This window comes from Camarhynchus parvulus, chromosome Z, assembly GCF_901933205.1.
Source record: "Camarhynchus parvulus chromosome Z, STF_HiC, whole genome shotgun sequence".
Classification (NCBI taxonomy): domain Eukaryota; kingdom Metazoa; phylum Chordata; class Aves; order Passeriformes; family Thraupidae; genus Camarhynchus; species Camarhynchus parvulus.
Window position 1 is genome coordinate 49250919 of NC_044601.1, and position 21023 is coordinate 49271941.

Here is a 21023-nt window from a genome sequence, read left to right on the forward strand (position 1 = left end):
ATATTTTGGTATATTTTATTTCATTCTCATTCAATTTAGTGGTCCTAATATTAGCCTCCTAGATATCTTAGGTAGATCCTCTTCATCCTTTACTTTCTGAAGCTTCTAACCCACAATTCACTGCTATGGCTTTTTTTCCCCTCCATTTAATTAACAGATGCACATTTCTCACTACTATATTAGCCTGTTTTAGATTCAATGTTTTCTAAGCATCTAGTAAAACATCCTTTAACTGATTTCCCTTCAAAACTGAGTAGAAAAGGAATTTCTATACAGATGATTTCACTGAATGGCTTCCAAGTGATCTTTATAAAAAGGAACAAATAAATGCTGCTGATTAAACTTCATATTTATTATGTACAATCAAAGCCAATTCACAGTCATTTATACTTGATCAAAAAAAAAAGGTTTTAAATACACTACTGGTTATTTGGCTCCTTTCAATAATAGGTGTGACTCCAAATCCTTTTATAATTACTTCTAAAAATACTGCATCCATCATCTTTTAAATGAACATTTTAGTATTAGTAGTACAAGACCACCTGCACATAAAATTAAGTTTCCTGTACTTAGGGAGTTAGTCATCCTGTATGTGACTGCAATATTATGGACCATAGCAAGTTATTTCTGCTGTGGCCACAGAGAAAACCAATTGATAAGTGTTATTTTTTTTTTCAGTTCTCATCAAAACAGAATTGTCCTTTTTCTTCACTTTGCCCTTCCTAAATTGCCAGCAGGTATTTTAACCATCAAACACATCCCTTTTTCTACCATGGGTCAGTGACACTATGCAGATCAACCATAAGCATTTTCTTTTCTCATTCAAACTGAGTACCCAACACTTTTTTCTTAATAAGTGTTCTTAGAATTATTCATCAGTCTTTCATGAGCACTATTTCCAGTATCTTGCATTTGTATTGGGTATTTTTACTTCTGCACATGCTTTAATAGATATACTACTTGCCTCTTCTCTGTAACCGATGTTTACTTCGAGTCATTTTTATTTGAGGAAAATCTGTCATCTCTTTTCACCCTAAAATGAAGCTGCCGATTCATAACAGGAAAACCCACTCCTTTTACATAATTTACCTAGTCAGCTAGCTCACTCTTATCATCCTTGTCCTCATTTACTTATCAACAGAAGTGTCAGAAGACTACTTGGACCTGCAGAAACACTATGCCATTTATACAAAATAACAGTCTGTCTGTCTTGGATGACTAGAAGTCTTCACAGATACCTAATCTGTAGTATAATATCATCATGGCAGTATAGCATTCCAAAAATACACAGCACGTCCCATGCTACTCCTTCCATATAAATTAAAGCAACTCATTCCTTTTGCTCTCTGTGTGCAAGGCTTCTTTGGACTGAACTTGAAGCAGATTGGCTAGCTTCAAATTTACCTGGTCTTATTTAGTGAAATCCAGTATTTCTCATCCCGATGTGAAATTCTCTAAGACATGAATCTCCACACCATTGTTGTATGATCCCCCTGACACAGCAATGATACAAGAAGAAAATTATAATTTTTACATAAGCTTGTGCAATTAAATTTGTAAACTCATACCATTCTTCATATTAAGACAAGTATTTTGGCAGAAAAACAAACTATGGCACATCCATTACAAATACCCACAGCTGCTTATGACATCACTGAAACTAAGCTATTCTATCAGGCATTTCTGTTTCACTATCACCTCTTCCCACTAGGAGGAAAATATACTTTCTTATCATAATGTATTCAACTGGACCATTAAAAAAAGACTATCCTGGGACTAGCAGGGGAAGGAAGAAACAAAAGGAAAGAAGGAAATTGTCAGAGAGGTCTGTGAATGACACAGAAGCAATATCTCAACTGAAGAAATAGGCACTGGCATTCAAAGACAACTGCTGAAAGCAAGTTAACTTGCCTACATTAGCTAGCACATGATTCCGTCTCCATGGAATAATGCAGATGGAAAAGCAGAGGAGAAAGGGAAAAGGAAGTCAGAATGTGATATGCTACTTAAATACTTTAGAAGAATTCTCTGCACACTTCCCCTCTGACACCACCACACATTTATGACGCTGTTTAAGAAGTTTTTTATTTGCTAGCTACTAAATGGACAAACAAGATTCAAGAACTGCTTACATAATGAAAGCATGAGTACCTCAACATGTAGCCTTTGCATAGAATTAAACAAAGTTGCCTCTATGGAGACAGGATGTTTTCCTCACAATACCCAATTCTGGTCATGTGACAGCCAGCAAGCTTGTTCACACAAGTCAACCCTACGATAACCTAATCTTGTTTAGACTCTCTTAGCAGTGCACACATTTTAAGGGACAAACTAACTACTATTCCTTCGGTGTCCTAAATAAAAAAAAAAAAAACATTCAACAAAGCAGGCCAGAATATGTTAATAGAAGTGCCTATGGGTCTGAGAATCATTTCAGTTATTGAGACAGCTTGTCCATAACCTCACCTACACTACAGGGAACAGCAGGCTCACAGAACAATGAGTCCCAAGTGCATTGCCAAGATAAAATATATCTCATGCTGACTAGTTTAACCTTCACAGCTGGAACACCTGAGATATGTTTGAGCAGGCATTTCACGCCAGAACTTGTCAAATAGAACTAGAAAGGGGGAGAATTAAGGCAGCATTTATTGCTACAAGGCGAAATGAATCAGCAAGTCAAGAGGACTCACAGATTAAATATGCAAACCAGAGCTTATGTAAGAATCTTGGAACACATCCAAAATAAAGAAGTCACAAGAATACTGAAGGGATAGGATACAGAGAATCCTTTTTAGTCAATGCAGTTTTCTTTATTCAGGTGGAAGTCTTGATAGCAAGACAATGAAATAGGAATTTTCTTAACTAACTGTAATTACACAGCTTCAAAATTGCATCCTTAAATGAAGTATTGTCAGAAGACCAAATACACTCCAAATATATCAAAAAACAAGATGCAATACACTGTAAGAGTGAAGATTTCAGAATCTTGTCAAATTCACCTATCAGGCGATTACAAATAGTTAAAAAAATAAAAGAACTCTGACAACTTTTAGTCTTATTTTTCTTTCATGTACTTTGGCTATTCTCAAGTAAAAACTTGTTTATGGTTTCTATTTCCATGTCATATTTCAGTACCTGTAAATACATGTTGATACATTATGTTCACATAATGAATTTAGCAGCTTGACAAATACAGCAACTCTTCCAGAAACCTACTCATTACAAAAAGTTTTTGAGAAGCTGGAGAACACATACCAAATTGACATTAAAAAGCCTCTATCCAAGATAATCACAAAACATGAAGAACACTTATTAGATCTTTTGTAATGCCAACAATAAATTTTTCATTACAACATGCTTTACAATTAAGCTATTAAAGATATGTGTGCAGCCACAAGCTTATCAAAAAGCATTTGCTTCACAATCCTGTTCTTTTTAGCAGGTAGATATTTTCTTCCCCCAGTAAAGACTCATTAATCAAAGCTGGTAATGAATCAACTGTTAGGAGTGAGAAGGGCACTAGACTTAAGTGCAAACTATTGCAAAGCAAGAAACAAACTCTAGATTTAAGCATACCATTTGAACTACCCCAGTAATACCGAAGTGTTTCCAAGTAAAAACAAGCAGATTCACAATGAAACTAGGATTATAAAACCATGTTCTAATTTAACATAAAATTATTAGCAACATTAAAATATGTGTATTTGCCTATTATCTTACACATATTCAATGTTACTGAACAATATTAGTAGCATAAAAAAAGAAAGAACCTCCTCTAAACCCAAGCTGTGCACTGCTGCCTGAACTCTTCCATTTTGTGGTTAGCTTGGCAGTAACAGCTTATTAGAAGTCCCAACCTATCCAAATGATAAAATTGTTTCTCTTTTGTGACAATTTTTTCCACAATATCACTTTCTAGTCAGAGAATTATGAAAGAAATCTCCCAAGTTTAACAGAGAAAAATTACACTTAAAATTCTGTAAACAAGGATGTACAGAAACAATTGTGAAGCCATCACACAGAACATCAAGTATATTATATATATATTTATTTTTAGGATTTTCCTCTCAAAACCAGAATATGCTCCTCAAAATGTAACTTTTTTCATTAAAAACCACTCTTTCCCCATGAACTCATTTTCAAGTAAAAAGTTCCTACACCTCGTAATGTCTTTTCACAATTTTACCTAATTTAAGCATCATGACTTCTCTACTTCCAAGCACATAATTTCAGCAATTATCAAGCATTTAAAAGATTATTTTTGCCATAAAAATATTTCCCCTCTCAGAAGTCAAACATTTTCTGTGGCTAGTTACACATATTTGTGGGTGCATTCTAACTATATTCTTGAATCAGAGCAAAAGATGGTGAGAGCAGAATAAAAAAAATGCATTTGCTCAACGGTCCTTATGAGGACTAAGACAGTATATTATCCTACTCCAGTATATACTGTAATCTATCAAAGACTTTTTTGGCACTTCAATTAGAGACAAAAATTGGAAAATAAAAAAAAAAAACATATAATTCTAGTCAGTTTTTCCCTATTCTGCTATGACCCCTTTCTGAGCATCTATATGCACTTGCTATTAAATAATGCAATGAAAAATAAGTTTAAAAAAATCCTTTCAGTCTTAGCCCATCCTAAACATATCACTAACAAGTATACAGAACCACAACAGTATATGCATGCAATTGGAAAAAAAAAACAACGGACTCCCCCAAAACAACACAAAAACCAAACCAAAACAAAAAACCCCAAACAAACAAACAAACAAAAAACAACAAAAAAGCCAAGCCAACCCAAATCACTCTAACCTTTCTCTAAACAGAAGAACAGCATCTCATTAGCTTATGCAGGGCAGAAATACTTGTTTGAAATTAATTTTATTTTTTGCACAAAGCTATCTGAATACATTACCATAAAATGGGTTATGAATTCAAAGTAAGCAAATAATGCAGAAAAATAGAGCAGATGCAATGGAAGTCAGTCTACAGAAGTGCCCACACAGAGCTTTACCAACTTTAAAATACAAAGAGACCATGCTCTGTGACCCAAGTGCAAGAGACAGTACCAATACAGTGAATACATTCAGTTTCCCTTATCTTCTTTAACATATGTGGACAGTCACCTACCCAAATCACTCCACCACTGACAATTTACAGCACAGGAGCCTGAGTCAGCTTCTCAGCTGGGACCACAGATTCACCAGGACGCCGAACAGTTTATTAAACCATCCACATGGATCTGTGAAAGAGAATTAAGAAGTGTTTTCAAAATGATGGGTGTAAGTGGCCTTGCACATAACTACGGCAGTAAATCCACACATTTACTTTGTTCTACACCAGAATCAAACATAGACAACACAGAAACAGCAATATGTAGCTTACCACAACAACCACCATTCTATCAACATTAATCTTTGTTCTTTGTCAAATCTGAACATAATGCAATCAGAAAAAGCAGTGTGTCAAAACACAGAAAACATTAAACTGATTATGGTCTCCTCCTTCTATGGCAGACAAAACTGAAACATATACACTACTAGCAAGCTAGACCACAGAACAGCTCCCTGTTATTTGTATGAATGGAGTCAATTATCAGATTAATAAAATGTAACCAGAACCAATAAGCAGTTATGTGCAGGACCTGGGCTGAATGACTTCCTCTTTAAAGTTCTGGTGAATCTCAATCATGTTCTCTGAAAGAGAATCTATACTACCCACATAGACACAAAAGCTTCCACAGCCCTCATGGGGAAATAAAACTCACTGCAACAAATGAGTCTTTAAAAAAGCTTCAATTATTTTAACTGGACCTGCCAGCTGCCTTTCATTTAGCTTAACATCATGTTTTACTGAAGGTCTGCAGCCACAGCTATTGGCAAGAGTGGAGACAGTTGCTTACAAGAAGTTGGATCTTTTTCTCAGAAGCTTACTCTGCCTGGTGAGCTTGTGTGGAATGCTGCCATACACTCTGAATGTTGAGAATATGAAGTTTTAATATGTGGTCCTGGCTAGTAAGCCAGAATAATGCAGTAAATCTAAGATGTATGTGTAACATACCCATGGCCTCATCTTGGTCACATTTGTTGAAGACAGTTCAAATACAGTGTCAAAATACAGAAGAATGGTTTCCCATCTGTTTTTTAAACAGCTAACACATCTCACCCAAAAGAAAAAGGTCTAATAAATCTAGGTTTCTATGCTGATAAATGAAATCTTTCCTGAAAGAAGTTATTCTTCAGGAGATCAGATCCTGATTAGTTCTTAATACACAGTCACAAAACGAAGTTTCATGATTCCTGCAGTTTTGTGATTCCTAAAGTTTCTATGACAATCAGCAGCAACAGAATTGCCAAGAAAATAAGTGTTTCTGCCACTGCCAGAACGCTGTGAGATTTAACAAACCATGAAGCATCCATGGTAATACAGCTGTTTAACAGATCTTAGCTACCTTTTCCAAAACATTGGTTTTATCAGCTCCCCAGGGTGCCATGGACACCCCAGCTAGAAACTCTGAAAGATGCCACAGTTGATGACTGCATTGCTACTTTCCTGGCTTTCTCAGGAATAATAAAATTGGGCTGCTGTCCCTTAAAGCAGTGGCTCTGAATTTTCCTTCTAAATTTTTCCTACTGCATTCCCACCTACAACCTATAAAATTCTTGCATGGCTGAAAATATGAACGTAAGTATCACATTATATCAAGTTTATATCTACCCAGCAACTCCCTTCATACACATCCTGTTTAGGAACTGATGGTCTATGATGTAAAGCCTGGAACAGCTTTCTTAGCTCTTAACTAAGGAGAGCTGACTAACTTCCCTCTGTCTTGTCTTGTGATCTTCCAGAGAAGATTCAGTTCAATTTGAGATGTAAGTGGCATCTTTATAGACACAGAATGGATTGTTGAATATGCTGTCTAGTCCAGATTACCTATCCAAGCTTGTGACTACCTGCAATCCAGGATACAAGCGCTTGGTAGCGATGTACACTCCAAAAGTTAATAGTTGAGGAGGAGTAAGAACTTTACAAATCGTTAGAAGAAAGACCTTTGACACTTCTCCTAATGCCAGTATTCCACACAACAGGCTAACTTAGAAAGCAGAACTAAGGCTATGGTCTACTTCCGGCTTTTTCATTACCAGAGACATGTAATTTTTAATTAAAACACACTACCTAATTAGTATCAACAAGCTAATCCAACTCAAACCCTTGAAGTGCAGGTCACAACAGGAAGAAGAACCCATATTACATTTGAATTATAAACCCATTTCAGAACAGTTATAAACAGCCAGAACTTATCAGAACCAGACAGATTTGTGCTGTTGAATATGTAAATCATCCCTTGCAGACAGTATGTTGGAGCTTTTATGGCTGCAAAAACAATTAAGAGAAGAACCAACTTGGATTTTATTCCGCTATCACACTTGTGAAAACCATGCTGCATTAAAAAAAAAAAACATTTAATAAACAGAACAATTTTTTTCCATTTTACTGTATCTAGTCCCCTGTTACTGTCACTCCATTTTTTTCAATATATGACATGAATGATCAGGGTCTGCTTATCTACATGAAATTTCATTGAAGTCCTGTGAAAATTTAGATGTGGTTAGTACTGCTATCAAGTACTTCAGAGTTTGCAAGAACGTATCTTAGAGCCTACGCTAAAATAACTAGTAATATTACATAATAAACCAAGGGTATCTATCACTTTGCCTAAGCTTACTGCAAAGAAGTTCCAGATGGAACACCACAAAGGACACTACTTTCATTTTCACGCACAGCCAAGAAGCATCATCACACCACTGTCTTAGCAATATAAGAGCAACTACTGATAGCAGTGAGTAATGGAAAAGATAGCGTAAAGCAGCAAAATTCATTTAGAAATATTCTACTAATAGATTTTTAATACTGTAAAAAAGATTAGTTGAGATATTTATTAAGTCACTTCTACAGCAGATCAGTAGATCTATGCATAAAATCCAACATTTTGATTTCACAATGATCAGGGAAAAAAAAATTTAGTACCACAGAATTCTTCCCCTACATTTTCTTCATCTACCATGACAAATTTAAAAATTATATTCAGATTTTTTTCAAGCATAGTTTAGCTGAATCCAAAGTGCCAAATAAGAAAAATAGGAACTTATGAATATATGGGCATATTTACTAGCAGTGCACATATAAAATCAATACTTTAGCAATTACATTAATGCAGTTGGTCATCAACTGAAAAAAAGTCTCCTCAGTTGCCTTCTGAAAGGAAGTAAATAATTTGTATATTTTTTCCATTAAGTTGAACAAACACAGGATGCATATAATTACAGGTAACATATAAAAATTAGCCTATTTTACAAGAAGTTGTTTTGATATTTATTCTACTTTTAAAAAACAAGTAATAAATGCTTAAACACACTTGACTACTATTGTTAAAAGTGTTAAAAGATAATCTGGTTATTAGAAGCCAGGTGATTAGCAGGAGAGGGCATCAACTAGCAGATATTTTGTGAGCTGAAGTACTTGATGTTGAGTAGTTGACTGATTTGTATGCAACCTTAACACTTAAATTCCACATTGGATCCTAAGGTTTTTTCTAGATCAATGACTCAAGGAGAAGGATAGGAAGAAACCCACTCCAGCAGTACATAATAACCTCACTAAGCTCAGCTTCACTACTGACTATTAGTTCAGTATGCAAGACTCACAGTTCAATATTCGAGTGTCAGGACTGATACCAGAAAACAGATGATCACAGAGAGAGAATGAGTAATTTTTATAGATCTTTAAATATTCTCCCCCGCAACCCCTGCTTATTTCAAGATACAGAGATACAGATACAGGCATATACACCCAAAAAGCAGTATTCAACTTGCATTCTAACCACACAGCAGAACAAATGCAAAAATACATAGTTGTCTTTCACAGACCTTTTCTGCCCAGCATTTTAACATATGCCAGATGCACTAAAACTAAACGCCGGTCCCTCAAAATCTGGTTCTCCCCCAAAAGCCCAAAACTGCAGCATGAAAAAAAGGAAAAAAGAAATCTTTGTGTTTCAAGTGGAAAAAACTAAGGAGAAACGTAACTCTAAAAACAGTAAAAGTGAATGAAGTTGGTAATATTTCAGTCACACATTCACTTAGGGGGGGAGGGATTAATGCAAACACGAAAACTGTACCAAAAAAAATATATACTTGCCCTCACGTTCAATTTCAATTTACCGCACTCTAGATTCTAATTGCAGATAGAGTCTCAAAAATTAAACAACAAGTGAAGGAAATAGAAAAAAAGGTGCAACTTTTTCCATTTTCATTTGCAAGGTCAACAGACACTTCAGTATCTTAATAACTAACTAAACTATGAAAGCATTTAAGAAAAAAATCCTAGTATATTTTCAATCTGGGGGTATGGGAAGGAAATCAAACTACCAGCCACTGCATCACATTTTTAAAATTCCAGTCCCAGAGAAATTAATATCATTATACTAGTTACTCTCAAGTATGCAGAAGGTTATCATTCAGAAACTACCTTCAGGAAGAATTCAGTATCTCCAAATCCTGCACAGCTTAATCTTGTACTACATAATTTGAAAGAAAAAGCCTAACACATAAGTTATCTTCCCAATTATAATGTTCAAGAAAATTTGGGACTTAATATAGTCTGAGCTTTTTTTCCACCTTTGAACCCCAGGAAAATAAATTATCTTACAGCAAACACTATTTCTCCTGAAATGCTACATCAAATATTTATCAATCAACCAGAAGGTAAGGTGTTGTTTTACAGATTAAAGAGCGGGACAAACAAATAGACAACTGCTGTCATGAAAAACAGCTTGACTGCTTAAGGATGTGTTGAGAACTATCCATTTGACACCTTAGGATTCCAGTAAGCAGTCAGCGTATAGCTAAGATATCAGAAGTAATTGTTACGAACACTGGTGCGCCTGGAGAAGGAAAAAGTCCTCACAACTGAATTTAAACGTTTTTCACATGATGACTCTAAGAAGTGCATTACCAAGGGAGCAATTTAAACTCAGATCACAAGAAATAAGTTTTAAATTCACTAGTGCTTAAACCACCGCACTCTAGTCTCTCCAGAGAAGCAGACATAAGCAGAGTATAAGTCTTAAAAAGCGGGTAATAGCAAAAATACCAGCTCTTTCTGTTCACTTCATGCCCATAAGCACCACCTCCTCTCTAATATAGGGGCTTGGCCCTTCTAGAAACAGGAGGGAAGACAGAAGTCACCTGCATTTCATGAGTGCAGTACAGTCAAGTGAGGCCACTATACATGACTCCTCATTACAGACACACAGCACCTCCACACCCAGCTAGCAATCTTCCTAGAAGATTTGAGAATGCTGATGCTAAATGTCCTCTCTTCCATCCTCTGCCCCCTAAACTATCTTGCACTTTTAATCCCTCAATAAAGGTGTTTCTATCCTGCCCACCTGAAATTGAAAAAGTAAAACACCATAAAGGCATTGCATACTCTAAGTGACAGACATTTCTAAGTCCATCATTTTGTTATAATACATAACATATGAACTTGTTTACTAATCATACCAACTGCCCATCACCTGTCCACTCTCCACTCAAACCAGCCTTGAGGTCTAATCTGAAGGAATAGCATGCCACATTCAAATACTCTGAACCTACAAATTTCAATCAAGAGATTCCTCTAGATAATGAAAAACACAATGCCACCAGAAATCCCAACTAACTAGAGGCTAGATATATAAATCTCAAAAGCAAGTGCTCTGAAACATAGCTTTCAGGAGAAAAGGTCTTCACTGTTTCTTCTCCTTTTCCATGGTTAGTCCCATTCCTGCAGCAATTAAAAACCATTTTACTTTTTAACATTTAATTCCCAGCCTACCGTCTCAAGTCTAGAAGTCAATCTGCCTATGGCAAGAAAAAGTAGGAGAGACAGGAGGTGGTAGACTATAAATCTGCTGAAAAGAGGGTATAACTGGGTAAGTATCCCAGTTTTTAACTGCACTTTTGACTTTTATATTTGTACTATCAAGGATCAAATCACTGATGATGAATAGCAACATTTATATTTATTGTGGGTAAGTGGAACACTATTCCAAATTAGCAACTGGAACTCAAAAGGCAGGTCAATCTCCATCATGCAAAATTCAAACTACAACCTGCTGAAGCAAGAGTAATCCCTGCTTTCCCCTCACACCTGCCTTTTATTAAAGCTAGGGTTTTCTTAATCATACTGTAAGTCTAATCAGTAACTGACCCAAAAAGCCTAAATCTGCAAGACATTGAGGAGAATCTTTTTTCATTTAGATCAGTTTGCTCAACAACTCACTGACCTTCAGTATTATGCCTCCACCTTCAACACCTTGTCTTCCTTCTGATGCAAAGAACCACACTGGAAACAAAGAGGAAGTGTGCAAAGCAGATGCAGCAGAATGTAAGACTAGACATTTAGCCATAGGCTTTATAAATTAAAACTCCTTTAAAGTAAAGCTGATAACTTTATTATTACTGGTAATTTTTCAGTACAAAACAGATGTACCAAAAAATATATTCAAGCATATTTTAATGCTCACAATAGCACATGTTGATGGCAAAATTCATTCATGTGTGTCACATTTATAATTATTCCACCTTGAATTCATAATTTTAGCAGAGGGGGCAGGAGGAAATAATTAAAAAAAAATTAACCATGATAAATATCTACAGGCTACCAAGAAAAAGCAAGGATACTCAGGGAATCCAGTGAACAGTTTGGTCCAGACACTGACTGTACCCGTACCTTTTTTACTCTACAAAACTGAAAGAAATATTCACAGGATGTGGTCTGAACTTCAAGACACTTGCTCAGCAAGTGCTGTGCATGTTTTTGCAACAAAAAGTCAAATACTTGCCCACAAAGGAATGCTTTAAATTTAAAAGAGACTAGAGGGAATGAGAATAAAGCACAGAAAAGTATATAGACCATCATCCCCAACACGGTAAGTTCAAAATTTACATACACTTACCTTCTTTTAACCAAAGCAAAAACTATTTATAAATTCCAAAGTGACCAGTACATGGAGGTGTTTTGCAAAGAAGCACTATTGAGAGAAAGTCTTGGTTGTTCACTTTGGCTGAATATTAAGGTTAAAAAAACACTTAGAAGAATCTTCAATTAATACCAACCTGCAACTAAAACAATAAATAGATACACTGAATAGATTTACAAAAACTGGTATTTATATACAGAACAGTGCTACTGATCTAGATGTATCTTTTATTTGTCTTACTGTTCTTAAAATGTAGTGAAGATACATAAAATGCAGTTCAAGGTTCCTATAGTATCAGAAGGCTGCCGCTTTATAATGGCATGATGGTATGGCCATGATGCCCATAACTTAGAGTAGAATGCAACCTATTTCCAATCTCGATGGTAAAAGTGATTTGTCCTCAATCAAGTCCATGAAATAAGACATTTTCTAATAGCCTTCAGATGCTTGGATGTAAAGCAAGGCTAGTAATTGCTATGAATAAAACCAGTCTCTACACTGCACCCAAGTTTCTCACTTGCTGTTCCTCTTCTACAGCCCCTCCTACCAACTGATTAACTTGGAGCCACCCACACCATGGACCTCAAAAGCAGACTTAACAGCAAATCTTGATAAGAAGAAATAGAAACAGGTTTTTGTCATTAAACAGAATTCTTCCAGGGTGCTGTCTGCTGGTTTGCTCTCAAATCAACATTAACAAGGTCTTAGAGAGCCTCATGAGAATGGACATATTCGGGAAGAAACCACAAGAAAAGCAACAGTGTAACAGTCAATATGCTTTTAAAAGTTACAACAGTTATAAACAAAGGTTAATTAAATCACAGGATAACATTAAGTTACAAAGTACCTCAAAAAGAAACAAAACAACCAAAGATAAAACAATGCAACTGTTTAACGGAGAGGTATAAAATAGGTATTTACAACCAACAGCACAGGAAAATCTTGGAAAAAAATTGGAATAAATGCCAAGGAGGGGGAAAAATTCCATAGCATTGGGGGGAGGGGGCAGATTCCATAGCATTGTTCATCTACTAAAACCAGAAATGGCAAGTGCTTTGATGACAGTTGCAGTTGGTTAAAGAATGAGAAAAGACAATACATCATAACTCTTGCAAGTGCACTGCAATCTGCAATGTTTACACGTTCCAAAAGGGGAAACTCACATTTTGTTTCAAGCTTACGCTTCCTGGACAACTGCATTAACACTATGATAGTAGCAAGTCCAACTAGAACACAAGTGTGTGAATTAATTTCCAAGTCTGTTTGAAAATCAATTCCTGCTACTCATGATGACATGGGCTAGAGTGCAAGTAAGATTCAACTTGGAATTTCACACTGAAAATGTCAGCAAACCAGCAGACTCAACAGAATTAACACATAGTTCTAAGGTGCAGGGTATGAGGTACACCCATAGACACTTGCCTGCAAACCTGAAGTACATTTCAGATGCACTAAAGAACAAAAAGAAAACATATACCTAGGAAAACATTTCTTTGTGTTACTACTTCTGATACTTCCTACAATTCAATAGCTACAGACCACTCCTGTAGCCACTGATAGCTGGGAGACAAGCAGAAACACTGGAATTAACTGTGCTTGAACAGGTAGGGCCTCTCTGTGGCTAACAGGACCACTACTCCTTCATGAAACACAAAATTAGGTGACTAGAATGAAGATAAACACCAAACTTCAAAGAAGAACAAAGGCTGAGGAAGAGGAAAGCTCACGTGTACCTGAAAATACAACTATAAACTTTCTCATACCTATCCCAAAGAAGGCTGAGACCAACAGACTAACACACATCACAGTCAGGGAAGGCAAGTGGACTGCCAGAATAAATACAAAAGCAAACAATAACCCAGCTGGCTTGAACCAAGATACAAACAGGCAACTCCAGAATTTGCCTCATCTCTCAGAATACAAGCAAATCTTTAAATGGTGGTACCTCTACCACTGGACAGCTAAAAATCTCAGAGAATTTAAACCAGAAAACAAACACAGCAGCACCTCCTGTTTCAACTCAAGAGACACGAATGTATCATACTTCCAACCCTACAGTAGTTATGGCCTCTGCTATAAACTCTGCTTCATATGAAGCTACTTTATAATTAAATGCTTGTTTCAAATAAATCTGTGCCTTCCACAGCTATGGAAGTAAAATATTTGCCCTCTCTTCTCTTTCAAGGACCTCTCATTTCTTACACAAGACTGAACAGCAATTAGGATGTTATGTAAGTTAATTTACTGAAGTTAATTTTTAACTCCATTTCTGATCATAGGGATTGAACAAAAAAGAAAAAGCAAGAGAAAAATTACATTCAGAAAGAACAAGCAAAATTGCTTTAAAAATATACATACTTCATCCCTCTGTCTTAAAGAGGCTTTTAAATTATTTCAGATCTGTAAAAATTATTTCAGATCTGTACTAGTAAGAAACTAATCAGATGAAATTACAGCTTTTTGATATATATGTATTTTTCTGTCTATGCCCTTTTTAATACTTTGCCTTCTAACTAGGAGAAATTACAGTGAATTCCCACCTACTTTGCCAACATGGAATAATAAGCAACAAAATGCTTGGCCTTGGGCTTGTGTCTTTTTAATAACAAAACCCTGTAATATTTGGAGCTATTAGTTCTAAATGTTCTTACTCCTTGTCTTGAGAACTTGTTGAATTAAGACACTGAAGAGCAGCAAAATCCTTCACTGGTTGTTTTTATCAACCATGGTTTTCTACTTGCATTATCAAACAATTACATACTTCTCTCAGTGCTGTAAAGAACACATACGCCACTAGCCTTAAAAAAACCAACCAAACAAACAAACAAAAAAAACCCCAAAAAATAAAATCAAAACCTCCACTGAACCAAAAAAAAATGAATCACCCACCAAAAACCTGCATACTGTGCACAGGCCTAGATATCCAGGAGGAAAATATAATTGTTTTCCTATTCCTTCACTCTTATTGATAGACTCCTGGTTTCAAATTCCGGCTATGGCATATGTAAAACACAGAAAAAAATAGAGGATGGGGAAAAAAACCGTAGTGAAAATGCTAACAGTGTAAGTCAGCAATTGGTAGTTAATACCATCCCCAATACAAAAAGCTCTTTTTAAGCTCTTAACTCAGGATATAAAATAAGTTTGAAAAACATAATTACCACATTCTGTTTCACATGACTATGGTATTTTTATTCTTTTGACATATGCTGCTTCCTGAATGGATTTAATGTATTTTGGCATTCCAGAACAAAACTGCTCTCAGTGTTTGGCACTCCATGTACAATGCAGCCAGGAAGTCACTCCTTAAGACTATGCAGCCATCTGCAGCAGACACCAAAGGTTTTTGACAAGCAAGCTGCACGGCTGTAAATATGCAGTATTTCAATATAAAAGAAAAGTTCTCATCTATTAATCAGACTCTGCACATTATTGCCTGCAGATAAATTCAGGTGATTTGCAACATAAAACATGTCAGCACAGAAACCAAAACGGGAAAAATAAATTTTTAAAAAGATACTATTTCTTATCAGAAGGTTACTGATTATTTAAATGCTTACTAAACTGTAGGGTCTACACATAAAAAAATCGAGTCCCTGATGCCCTGCCTTACACGCACTCTCCCTCAAAAATGTAATTCCCAGAATTCCTACCTAAAGGTAGGAAGGATCAAACAACAGAGGTCAGAAAAACACAGCAGGCACAGAACACTTGAGATACAAAATAAGCAGATGTTGGGTACACAGGAGGGGAAGGAAGAACCACACTCAAAACCCTCTAGCCAATAACTGCTCAGAAAAACAAATCCCGACAGGTTACATAATTCAATCTATGGTAACAGGAAGATAGATGGAAACACATTCATAGATCAGAGTTCAAAGGAAGTACATGGGGGTATGTATATTCATTTCCCATTTTTAATTTGGCAGATTTAAAAAAAAATCATACCAAAAATTACAAATAAACATGCAACCCAACATCTAAAAGACTATACAGTGCACTAAATGCAAGTTACTACTTGAAGAGAAATTGTATATAGAACTGGACTTCCATTTTATTTTATAATTCCTCCTCCTTTAAAGAACACTTCTGTCTGTCTTCTAAGTGTTATCCACTTCATCAAGCCAGTTTGGTTTTTGTTCTTACATGTTTAGTATAAAATGGAGTACTAAAAGCAGAAGCCTTTATTCATAATGCAGCTTTAAAAACAGTTTTACTTTTTCACTAAAATAAACAGTGGCTAGAATAAGAAGTAGCCACTATTTTAAAAAAAAAGCAAAGGTTCAAAAACCAAAACAGAAAAAAGTTGTATTTTCCAGACTCTAAGCATCTTGTCCCTCTAATTTACACAATAATCATGCTACATATTATGTCAATATTATTCTCAGCAGTTTTAGAAATTACTGTCCTGGACATACAAGGGAACCCCTGAAGCTACTTACCTCTGTCTACTGTTTTTCTGTACATTCATTTTAACCGATACATAGATCCCAACACATGCCAATTTGTTGTCACTATCTTCTGCAGTGATGCAGAAGAACTACTCCTGTCTGCATTGGCTGGGGTTCTTTCTAACTACAACACTCTTCACACCTTCCATGTGGGTAAGCGCCATTATTCTTGTCCTCTATTTACTCAGCTTTTCTCTCACAATGCATTTTTTATTTTTGCCAATTCATAATCTTGTTTCACTCCCAACACAGTGATGAAACATTTGAGTTAGCATTTTTGTACTAATTTTTTTTCTTTAGTTAGTGTTGTGTTCCTCTAAGTGAATGGATGATGATTAAAGAAAAGAGAGCTGTTATTTTTATTTTAGTCTATCAGGCATTTTGCAGATCACATAAGCAATAGATACAAAAAAAAAGTAGAATAGCCTTCAAAGTATTTTTGACTCTTGAGACAGGGAAGAACAAGGGTGTACTGCCTACAATAAAACTTTTACTAATAACTTAGAATTTAGACAATTATATTTCAGTACACTTTCTCTTAAAAGTGTTGTTTTCAATAGGGAAAATAAATTCACTATCGGAAGCCAAAAACAAGCTTTTCACCTCACAAGATATTTAAGATAAATTAAAAGTCTTCTTTCTCATCAAAATGCTAATTATAACCTCAAAACTGAATTCAAAGTTGATTTAATAATAACCCAACTTAAAGAGTTACTTAACTTCTGACACCCAGGGCTTTCCAGCATGAGAAAAGAACAGAGGTACAATACTACTTTGACACTACTGAAGTAAAAAGTGGGACACTGCCAAGCTGATTTGCTATTAACATGTCACCCTCTTTTCTCAGAATAGGAAAAAGTCACTGAAGAGCACAATGCAGAAATTCCAGAGAATTTCATAGATGAGACTTCAATTAATTTGAACTGTCCACTGCATCTTTCAGACTTCTCAAAGATTCAAACCAAATTAATACAAAACTGGCGGAAATTAGTAACATTCTGATTTTGAGGGAAAGTTATTCCCCAGCAGATATTTCATGCTCCAAAGCTGAAATTTAGAATCTGGAAATTTAACACCTGTGGAAGGATGTGTGAACTACAAATCTAAACTGAGCAAACATATATTTAGATTCAGTGGAAATAAGCAGGGACTTGCTCCACAGACAAGAGAGTTTTTGTACAAGAGTAAGGAACAATTTGTTGGTTCTTCATTGGTTAGTTTATGTAACAGGAGAAGCAAAGTAAGAAAGAGAAAAATATTGATTAACAACATCTTTCTCTCCCACTCTGTAACACTTTCTTCTAACCGGCTCCATTGACAAGGCCATAATCTTTCCCTTGACACATCACCACCCACTGCTGCAAAACCAATTCAGTAACTGATATCATGAAAGACTACAGGATATTTGATATGTTGACAATACATCTCCAACAGATCCCACAACTTCCCACAGAAAAATCCCACAGAAATGTCTGCCTGCTTTACTGTCTTTTTCTTGTAAGAACAGCATTGCAAAACCACAGAATAATGCCAGGATTCTCAGCATTCTTCTGCTTTTTTACAGTAAAGCAAAACAAAATAAATGCTCCCTGAAAAATTGATAAACTCACTCAGATAAATAAAAAGGAAAAGTAAATTAACCTCAAGTCTATTAAAATCAATTTTAAGTATATCTTGCTTTTCTAGTACTTTTATTACTTAAATCTTCATTTAGTTAGATGAAATACCTGGTACCAGACCAAAATCCTTAACATCTAAATCAATAGTAATACACTGGAAGAACATTGCCTAATAGCCACAGAAATCCCACACTCAGGAAAACAAAACTCTCCTAAAAAACACAAGTAAGATGCACTATAGAGAAATAATATTATATGAAAATAGTTAAGATCAGAAGGGGTTTTTTTTCCCTCGTATCAACGTTTCCCATCTTATCCATCAGGATCAGAGACAGATGGATTGAGAATTTCTGAGTTCCAACTGATTCTCCCTCCTTGTCACATTCTGAGAAGATGGTTAACATTAATTTAATTGCATCCTTTTTCGCCTCTTCTTACTTAGTGTCCTTAATATTTGTTATTTTGTTTTTAACAGTTTCCCAACACCCATCTGTGAACCAACAACAGTGATCTGACAAAAGTCATAAGTAAGATTGTAGGCTTGTTCCAAACACTGTTTTCTGCAGCATTGCACACTTAATTCCCTTTGCCTGTAACTCCTCCAAGATGTTTAAAGAACTCATTAATTACTTGGAATAAATCACCCTGTGTGAGTTTACTACAGCAAAGCAGACATAGTATAAAGACTGAATAGGTATGAACCAGGAAGAAGTGAACTTTTGAATTTTCCCCCTCAGTGATGAATTTTACTGCCAATCCCCCAAAAATATAGAGCATTCAGAAATTAAATAACCAACAAAGCTCCAGGGTTAGCGCCACATATGATTTTGTGACCAGAAGTAACCCAAAATGAGTATGTTCTCCTAAAAGGAGTTAATTATCAACCTCACATTCCAGGCCACCACAGACTAACATGCCACAGCAAGCTAACATACCAGCAACAGGAGACCAGTGAACATTATCTGCTGTCTACACATTCACTGATCCTCCTTCAAGTAGACCCATCTCAAAGGCCAAAGTGGAACCTAAGTAAATTAAACATCTACATATCATCTACTCAGTAGCATAATCAGGGAAAGCAAGGATTTACAAAGCATTTAAGTCACTAATGATTTAGACTGCTATGCTGACACAGTTTTCAGTCTAATCTTACTGAAAATACAGGCCTCGGTCTTGTAAACACCACTGCAGCCAAGCCTTTTTTTTGTTGTTTCATTGCACCATGAGAGCACATAAGCACATACAGATATTTAAGCAACATCTTTCCACAGACAAAAACACCCTATAATTCCCAATAATAAATGTTCTCTGATACCCAATCTCAAATATAAAAATTCATGTTATCTTCAGGGTTACCTGTAACACAAAAGACCTGCAGTAACTTGATCAAACTGACAAATCGATTGATCTTCTAAATTATTACTTCTCCCCTCTGACAGAGTAATGCCAAGAAGACAACAGCCACATGGGAAAAAGCAGCAGCTCTCAAACCTTAGCAGTCTATCAGAAGTCTTCTAGACAAGCCTGGAAACACTTTTCCACCATTCAAATGCTTACAATGATATCTACAGTCATTCTAGATGACCAAGCCTGTGAATGGCATTCAATCATCTGGCAGTGCATTTCAGATGTTTTGGTAGACACACTGATATAGCTCAAAGCACCTATGCCCTCTCCTCTGCTTCTTAAAACTTGGAAGTTTTAGAAGGCATGTACTGAAAAATGACACTGAGGGCAAAGAATGCTGAAGAAATAATTTCTGCAAATGTACTAATCACATATCCCATATCCTGGGACAAAGGAAGAACATGAAACTTCTCTTCCATAAATGTCTGCAGAGATAGAACCCCTTATGCAGTTGCGACAGGAACTACTCATGCCAGCTGAGAGCTGAAAACTGGTGAGAAGACTCTAAACACAGCAGTAAAACTCAAAGCATATTACTTCAAAAAAACAAGACTGTCCTTCTGCATTTATCTTTAACACATTATCAGAACTTCAAATATTTTGAATTTATTTATTGGGATTGGAGATTTCCCCAGCAAGAAAAATAGAGCCCTGGCCACTTCACAGGAAAATATCACCCATTCCAAATTAATACCTAAATTATAAATGTTTCACTTCTAGTATTTGTGACTTTTACTAATACTTAAACCATCTCTGAGCTTTTTTCATTCCGAAAGCTGGCTGCAGACAACTGACACAAGAAGTAGCCCATGAGCACTACAAGCTCACAGCAAGACAATTACACCCTAACCTATACAAACCATCTTATCTAATAAAATTGAGCTTTATGAAGCTCAGTTACCTTCTGACATTATTACAACTACCAGGATCTCCACAGCAGCCAAGATTGTTCAGATTGCCCTCAGGCTCTGCTTCAATCATCACTGTTTGTTCCTACGTGATTGCTTAGTGTCAAGTATCTACAAATTCCTTCCAAGAACACAAAAAAAAATCTACTTTTTAACTTAAACTTTCACTTTTAAACTTTTAACTTTAACTTTTTACCCTAGGCAGGACAGCTGCAATGCTGGGGTTCTCCAACACAAGCACACTTCAGTTTGGTTTCATTTAGACCAAAGGAAGAGGTTTGTTCAGTTTTATTTCTCAATTATGAGAAGTCACAATGTATTTTTGAAGGTGGAATTGCAGCCTAGTGTTGAAATATTACGCTTCTGAATCCCCTTACGGAAAGTACAAAGAGTAATAACTCAAACACCTGTACTGAAATTCAAGCATCAGAGAAACAAGTATCTTTAAAAAAGCTGACTTTGACGATGTTCCTTTGTATCCACTGAAATTCAGGACTAGGTTCCACCTGGGTCATCAAAACTATTACCAAAAATCGGTAAAAATAAGAAATTCTTTACCATCAAGGCAGCATTAAGAAGCAGGCATTCTTTATGTGGATAGATGCGT

General features: G+C 35.8%; 1 protein-coding gene across 6 annotated transcripts in view; it reads right to left on the minus strand.

Annotated features, from left to right (window-relative positions):
- The window catches only part of ERBIN (erbb2 interacting protein), a 118640-nt gene that overhangs the window by 93170 nt on the left and 4447 nt on the right, over positions 1-21023 (minus strand). For all 6 annotated transcript variants that reach the window (XM_030968658.1, XM_030968660.1, XM_030968662.1 and 3 more), the window contains one exon: positions 5137-5248. The gene's annotated coding sequence lies outside the window, so the exon portion shown is untranslated. The remainder of the gene's footprint in view (positions 1-5136; positions 5249-21023) is intronic.